Below are 8,234 nucleotides of genomic sequence, written 5' to 3' on the forward strand. Positions count from 1 at the left end.
CCTCAGTGAGTCAGACAAACAAGGATTCTAACGAGCCTCCTTTGTTAGGAGAGTGAGAACAATTTGCAAGCAATCCAGCTTACATCACATCTCAGCTTTAAAAGCTCAACTCCACACTCTCTATTGCTGAATTGAGAAAGCTCCTCGGATGAGAAGCGAAACGTCTTCAGCTACAGAATAGAAGTCCAGTTGTTTTTGTTTTTTAACTTTTTTTGGGTTGTACAGAAATAAAAAATAAAAAACAAACTGTTAAACACTCACCTAGCTGCTCAGGTAGCCGAGCTGTTGCTACATGGTGGCACTCTTTAAATACATGGGGATTTATTTAGAGGCATTTCAAAGCAAGCGCATTTGGATCCTTTGGGTTTTCCATAGGAAAGGTGACAGTGTATGCAAGTTATGACTGTTTTGATTTTCCACACATTCATCTAATGCACTTTACTGCTGCTGTGGTTCATCAGAAACCGAAAACTTTGATTAACTCTGATTAAAAGCAAACTTCAGATTGCATCGTCTTTCAGCGCGTGTCCCTCCTTCTGGATGGAGGAGGTGATTGCCTGGGACTCGTGCATTCATCATCTGGCTGCATGCACCAAAGCCTGACATTTGTTCCATGACGGTTTGGTACAAATGCGTGTTGCATTAAACCCCTGTACAATAGCTCTTACTAATGAAGCATCATTCTCTCTAAAACAAAATGCCTGTTGGAAACCCTGTTTTTGAACCACTGCTTAATTGGACAAAGGCCTCTTGGTTGAAAGTCTTGCAGAAAGTTTCATTTACAACAGGGGTCTTGAGGGGAACTCCCATGACCGAATCAGGATCTTTTGTCCCTCCTAATCATGAGGAACGTGGCAACTCTCCCTCTGGTGGGAAATAGGACCGATGTGGCTGCCATGCTTTAGTTGGCTCCCTTTCTCTGCCACAGCTGATGAAATGGAGGTTTGAATTTACTAATGAGAAATCAATGAGAGCATGGCAAAAACCCCGAGGCTCGCTCGGTTCTGCCTTGTCATTCTTTTATCCCCCCCTCCCCCGACACACACCCTCTGTGCTCCCATCTGCCCCCTTTATCCTGCTTTCCCTCCGACTTTTGCCTTCACAGCGTGGCGACTTTTTGACGAATTTCTTCGAATTTTCTTTTTTTTTTTTTGATAAACTTCATATGTCTTCCCTTGGAAAAAAAAGATCAGAATGGCTTATTGCTTTACTGGCCTATTTTTGCTGCAGAATCCCAGACCTTCTGAAGGAGTGTGTGTGCACCAAATGTTGCAAGTGTCTATGCCTTGATTGAACTATCTGCACCCTGCGCTGTACTGTATCTCTGAACTGAAAGACATGTTTTTTTTGTAAAGAATATTTCTTTAACCGAAGCAAATCACCCAGCTGACAGGAGGAAACTGTCAACAAAAAAGCCCGTCTTTTTGAAATGCAGCTATTTAGCGCAGCGTTTTGTGCCGTGTCACAACCTTCAGCCAACTTGAGGTTTCCGTTCCTCTTGAGTGATCAAAACGTACAAAAAAGCCTCCAGATTTTATTTTAGCTGCTTTTTTATGCAACAGTTGAGGAGAAAAGATGCAGAATAGCCCAGGGTTGGCAAACAAATTTAATATCTACCCTCTGTTTACACCTCATACTGCAATACCGTCTGCAAGATTCACCCTTGAGGGATATTAATTATGAATACGACAACACTGACACTGTGATCAGGTTTATTTTTCTTCTCTTCTTTCCTCTAGGTAAGCCAAGAATCCTCCTTCTCTCCTTACAAATGTGGCCCCTGCAGTCGTCCTGAGTAATGTATGGCTTTTTTATTGTGACTCAAACTAATTATAGGTGAACATCATGTGCTAAATCTGTTTTATGCTCTAATTCAAATGCCTATTGGTTAGTGATGTGTTTATGGTTGATTGGAATCAAATTAAATTCCTTTTAGCAGTGTGTTAGATTAAAAGGCAAAATAGAAAATGCAGCTAAAAGGAGTGATTTGTGAACAAAACCCTGCCACCTTGCATGCTAAGTTGTGGAATGTTTTGAACGCCTTGTTGCGGGATTTCTGCAAGATAAGAGGTCAGTATGTTTAGCAGAACAAATTAAAATGCAATGTGGACTCCCTGAATTTCAGTAACAAGTTTCTGCATTAGCATGCGTCTCACATTGTTGCATCAATACAAAAGCAATCGAATACTGTTGCATTTATTGATATACAACCAAATCCTGAAGGCCGGTTTGAACTGAAAGAAAGAAAATCTAGTTTTATGTTTTTACAACATTTGGTTCATGGTGCTTTCAAAGACTTCTGGTCATTAGGACAAGTGGAGCAGATGCACCCCAACTTTTCAAAGTGGGGGTGCAAAATCATAATTTGCTTCCCCATTGGTTAAAATTCAAAAACATGTTATCATTCCCAGCAGTCAGTCAAAAGCATGCAGTTTTAAAGATGCTGTTTTTTAATCTAGAATTCTTATAAATAAAAGCAATTGTTAATTCCAAGACCCCATCCCTCTCCAGCTTTGAGTTGGTTCAGTCAAAATTTATGTATTTTTTTTTTCTTTTTAGAATTAAATGAGCAGAGAAATTCAACTCTGCATTTTAAAAAGATGCATTTTATTACGGCGTCCGTGTGCAATAGTGCGGGAAGAAAACATCTAAATGTTTTAAATTTTTCTGCAAGGATAAAAACAGCATGAATTTGTAATAAATAAGTTTGGGTGCCGAACTGACCTGCCTGCAGTACAGCACTGTCCCTCACTCAAAATGATTACATTCTTTTAAAACAAATTACCTGAAATGTTCATTATCTTGATTTTGTTGCCAAACTGCACCACATTTCTCTTTTTAAAACTATACTCACCAAAAACAGGGTTTTTTTTCTTTTAAAGAACAGGTAACCTTCATATATATTTGCATTTTTAAATGTCACACTTTCCCTAAAGCAGGAACGCAGTTTTATTTTCTTCAATGCTGCACTAGTAAAACAGAAAGCAGCATGCTGTATTTCTATTAGTCACAAACCTGCTAATTGTCTGTGAAAAAAACCTTGTTTTCTCAAACAGCGATCATTCCCACAACACACTGACACCAGTCGAGAACTTCACATGACAATCGTAAGCACCTTTCTGCGCGGCCCAGATAAGAGCGAGGAAATGAACTGACCCCCATCGCCCCCATGTTTCCATCAGCAATTAATTAATGCCTGACAAATGGTTAAACTTTGCTGCTGCTTTTCATTTTTGCCTAATTACTGTCCCATTCGACTTGATAGATGTTTACACGTGCAAACACCCACGCATATTTTTGCTCCCAGTTTTTTATTTTTCACATAAATTTACACACAAAGCTGTTCTGTGGATTGTTTTTTAGGTTATTAGATGTGCAGAATTAAGCAACGTACATCAATGGTTCACAACTTATACACAATAAACTCACACAATGATTGAGTTTGTATTTTTAAAGATGGATCTTCAGCTGGGATTAATTCGTTGTGGTGGTGAATCTTTAGGCTCCTTGCGATTCGACTGTGATTCAGAGTGCAGAGATGCGATTATAAAACTATTATAGCTTCCTCTCGATTATTTTTAAACTAGAAGCATGTTTGTTTTGGTTGTATTTACCCAGAAGGCCCTGCGCTGTAGTCCGCATCAGTTTGGTTGCGTGTTCACACCTCCCCAAACAAAGCGGGCTTTCTAGGCAAAAGAACTAGAGTTCGATTAAAGTGGACTAAAAAGGGCTGGTGTGATCGCACCCTTAAGCAACTTCTTACCCCTAAATGCCCTCTTAAGTTGTCATTCAAAACCCCTTTTTTTCTTTTTTAAAGCATGATTTTACTATTGAGTTAAGTTACAACACAATTTTTTAGTCAAAAGAAGTAAAACTAAAAAACTGTTTTGAAAATCTCAGCTTTTTCAATTGACCTAACCCTGGTTTATTTTTAAATTCAAAAGCAGGGTTCAGATCTAAAGAATTACATAAATAGTTAGGGGCTTGTTTTAAACACTAAAATCTAAAATGTTTTTGATTTTATCACCACTCCTTAAAAAATGAATTCATTGCTCTGGTTTGAAAAGTAAAAATTGGAGTTTGTGAGAGGCGAGTATTCCTCCAGCTTGAGTGATTTTATTTATTTTTCCTGAATATAAATGCTTGTTGCGTTTTCTCTTTGCCTGCGGGCTCTTTGGGCTCTAAAGACCAATGTCCCTCATGCACTGCTGACAGCACAAAGCGTTCAGATTACAACTTTTGTATATGTGCTTTTCTTTTATGATATGCACTTTACACATGCTCGCCGCAGGCCTCGGGGGATGGCAGTGATGCTCCTAGTTGAGCCTACAGATTTGGTCCCGACTCAAGTATCCAAACAACTTAAGTGATTCCCTTTGGTTTTTTTTCATTCCTTCACATTTATTCTGATTTTAAAACAAGCTAGTAGGTTTTTTTTGCTTTTAGATATATTTTTTTTTTTATCGGCCACAGCAAGAGGACGTTGGGTTTTCAGCAAATTCAGCAAAAACGTTCAGTCTAAAATAAATCTTTTCTCATATTTGTTCCTCGTTACTTAGACTTGCTCCTTTTATTGCATTCTGTTAGTGAATCAGCTGAGATTCAAGAGGTTTTCTTTTAATGATTTGTGGGACCCCCTGACTTTGTGAGGTTGGACTGCAGGGACAGAAACCCTGGTTGTTTGTGGTAGTCGGAGTTCACCATTGCCCAGCACTGAAGATGAAGGGGCAATAATGTTTTTATTCTTTTGCCTGTTGGCAAATTATCTCATGAACCACTGGATGAATTTTAATCGAATTCTGAAACATTGTTTGCTGGACATCTACAGCTGATTAACTTTTGGAGTCAATCTAAATAAAATTAGTTCCTACAGCTATAGAATGTTACCAAATAAAGAATGGCTGTAACCCAGCCAGTTTTACAGATACTGAGCTGGACTTTGGTGTGGTAGTAGCTGAGACTCATCCTCAACACATACTTGGAGCAGTAAGACATCTCAAAATATCCCATGAGATTGTGCATACACACTTTACAATGTGTGACCAAAACAGCTATAACTCAGTTGCTTCCAATCATAAGCTAATCGTAGTTCTACTCTGTCAGCAGACAGTTTGCATACCTTCAAGGAATGCTCGGCCTTTTGATTTAAAAAGGTTTAATTTCATTTTGAAGTCAAGATTATGAAATCTATCTTGGATTGAAAGCAAGATATTTGGCGAAACCGTGTCAAACATAACTGTAGAAAATGAGAAACCTGACGGTCATCTGATTTTTTTTTTTTTTTTTTTTTTTTTTTTTTTTCATTTATTTGAAGGAGCTGTTTGCCAATTCTGTTTGAGCCTGCACTGACCCCTCATGGAGTTTCTGAACTAGACACAAGTGGTATTTTCACAGTGCGTTACAACATTGGTACCACATAAAATATAAAAGATGCCCCCCCCCCCCGATGCTGCAGCTTCAAGAAAATGTCTACAAATCAAACGCATCAAGGAAGAAACTTGCAGTCTGAATCAAGAATCAAGGAAGACGTTTTTCTTTTTTTTTTTTAAGAAAAGGAAATACACTTCCCATCTTTGGACAGTTTCAGTGTGGTGTACATTAATTCAAAGTCAAAGGAAAGATGTGTTGGCTTTAAAGTTCCAGCTTTAACACGATAAAGGATTGAAGTATGAGCAGAAGGAGAACAAGGGATGGAGTAAAAAGGAGAGGAAAAATAATAGTGAGGTGGAAATCTTTTACACTCATTCTCCCCTAATGTAGGAGTCCCATGACAGAGACAGACAGGACATGTGTGGAATGGCTGATGAACCCTTGACGGTGGTTGCACAGGCAGGCAACGATTCCTCCATAAATGTTGTGAAAACCATCAGTTCAGAGCTGACGGTGGTGAACTTTTGCCCCTGCTTCGAACAATGGGCTGGTGTGGCGATAAGACGGACCCCTTAAATCAACTCTCCAGGGGTAAAAGGCTGCCGGCATTGAGATGGAGCTGAAGTGGGGTTTCTTGTGTTCTCTTGTTAATTTTGATTGATTGATTTTTGCTTGGAGAATTTTAAATTAAACCCAACGTTGGACTTTTTTGCAGTAGTCACACTTGAATGGTTTTTTTGGTGCTTGAATGAATTGCCATATTTATGCCTTCTAGCCTAAATTAGTTTGCAGAATATGTTCTAGATCAATAGTTCACAGTATAATTCCAACACATTGGGAGCATAATCTTCAACAATTTAGTTTAAAAAAAAAAGACAATGTGCCCCGAGCAAATAGAAAACCTTAGACTGAGACAAAGAACACCTACAGTGTTCACACAGTTTTAATTTTTAACCAAAATGTTAAAACTCCTCAGATTCTTTTCTTTTTGTCAAAAACATAGATTACCACCATTATTAGCAATGGCAAAAATTACAGATGTCCAACTTTCTGTGAGAGTTTGACATAAAATTATAAAGCCTGTTTATTTGCTGCTATGATGATTGAAGATGTACTTTGGTATTATTAAAAATGCTTTTTATTTTAATTAAACAAAAACAACTTGTGATATTTTATAAACCCGTTTTTGAAATTCTGCTATATTATAAAATGACACAAAGGTAATGTTCATCCGAGAGAAGTCTTAGGCTGAATACCAGTGTTACCCCTATTCTGTTGCCCTTTATTTAAGTTTGCAAGAGGCTCTGGTTCAAGTAATTCACTACAAAATGGGACACCAATCTTTGCAGTTTTGTTAACATATGCTTGTATGGTATTCAGACCTACCTGAAACATTCACGTCAAATTGCAGCATTTTTGTTTGTTAAAAAAGGTTGGCAATACCAAACATAATACATCAAAATACATAAAACTAGACATTTCAATAGTAGTTGAGAGTTAAATACTTTGACAATAAAATATGACATTGCTTTAGCTATTTTTCCAGTTTAAGCATAACTGACAATAGTACCAGATGGAATAAATAAGGCACAGTCTCACTGGAAATTGATAAAAGAGTCGCCAATAGGTTTCGAAACATCTGTTGCGTGAGGGTAGAGCCCGTCTTGAAACCTACTCCTTCTCAAAAGCGCTAAAGTTGTATTTTCTCACCTGCATGAGAGCTCTCTGACTGAAAACATTTGAGGCTACAGCTCCCAAATGTCCAGGTCTGAAACCGCACTGCTTATCAGTAACTGGGGAAAAAAAACTGGTTCAAATTTGTCTACCTTGATTTCAAAAGATTAGAGATTAGATTAAATTAAACCTTTAGGTTGCTGGGTACAAGCCATGCGCATGACTGTAAGCTGTGATTTTCAAAAATAAGCTAAATAAGATTCTGCTGAACGGCTTGGTAGTTGAAACAGTCGAATTCTATTGAGATTGCAACTAAAAATTTGCCTGTTTTCTCATAATTTTCATGTCACAAATTATTCTTTAAGAGTCACAGCACCGTGAAACACTGAATATAGGAACACAAGGAGAAGTAGACATTACAATGATTGCTGAGACATTTAAATGTTTTCAGAATAATACATTTGAGATTTTTTTTCCTAATGTAGCTTGTAATCCTTTGTTTAAAGCTTTCCCCTTTGAAAATCTCGGTAGTGTCAAATGGTGCTACCCCTTTGCCCTTCCCCTTCTTTACTAAAATAATTTATTCCCTCCTACTCCCTCCACATGAACTCTCAAAATATAAAAAGGTTGGGCTAAGGGTGAAAGGGCGAAGAAAAATTTGGCCTATATATATGGTTTTTTTTCTTCTCTCCTCTCGACAGCTCTCTTTCCCCCCCTTATCTTTGACATTGTCTCCCAGTGGACCTCCACCAGGTCCACTCATCAAAGAACAAGAGCGCTTGTCCACATATTTGACAGCTTGGACACAGACACACAAACAGTATCACACTGGTTGGAGTCGTTTCACTTGATGAAGCCAAAAGATAGACGGAAAAATGTTTCAACCAACATCTTAAAATGCCAAATACGCCGGAGTCACTCTCTTACGGGGAAACAAAGTGCCTCATCTAATGTGGGCCTGTGTTATCCTGGTCTCGGCTGTGGTGTAATAGGTGTAATTGCCTGCTGAGTGGGTTTTCAGTGTTTGTGCAGTAACTTCACATCTCGAGTCCTGGGAGACTGGTGAAGGAGGGAAAGATGGAAGGAAGAGGTGTGATGTGCCAGCCATGCCTGTCTTGTCTTTTCCCTTCCGTCCTCAGTCTCTTCCTTTTTCTCCACAGGCTAACTACAGAATGATGAACCCCCCCCCC

At 38.5% G+C, this 8,234-nt stretch overlaps 1 protein-coding gene across 7 annotated transcripts in view; it reads left to right on the plus strand.

Annotated features, from left to right (window-relative positions):
* Positions 1-8,234, plus strand: part of LOC108242203 (receptor tyrosine-protein kinase erbB-4) — a 315,331-nt gene that overhangs the window by 95,362 nt on the left and 211,735 nt on the right. Inside the window, exon 3 of one of the 7 annotated variants that reach the window (XM_025008210.2) lies at positions 1,740-1,800. The exons of the other annotated variants lie outside the window; for them this stretch is intronic. The gene's annotated coding sequence lies outside the window, so the exon portion shown is untranslated. The remainder of the gene's footprint in view (positions 1-1,739; positions 1,801-8,234) is intronic. 7 annotated transcript variants of the gene reach the window in all.

The sequence above is a fragment of the Kryptolebias marmoratus genome, linkage group LG23 (genome assembly GCF_001649575.2).
Source record: "Kryptolebias marmoratus isolate JLee-2015 linkage group LG23, ASM164957v2, whole genome shotgun sequence".
Classification (NCBI taxonomy): domain Eukaryota; kingdom Metazoa; phylum Chordata; class Actinopteri; order Cyprinodontiformes; family Rivulidae; genus Kryptolebias; species Kryptolebias marmoratus.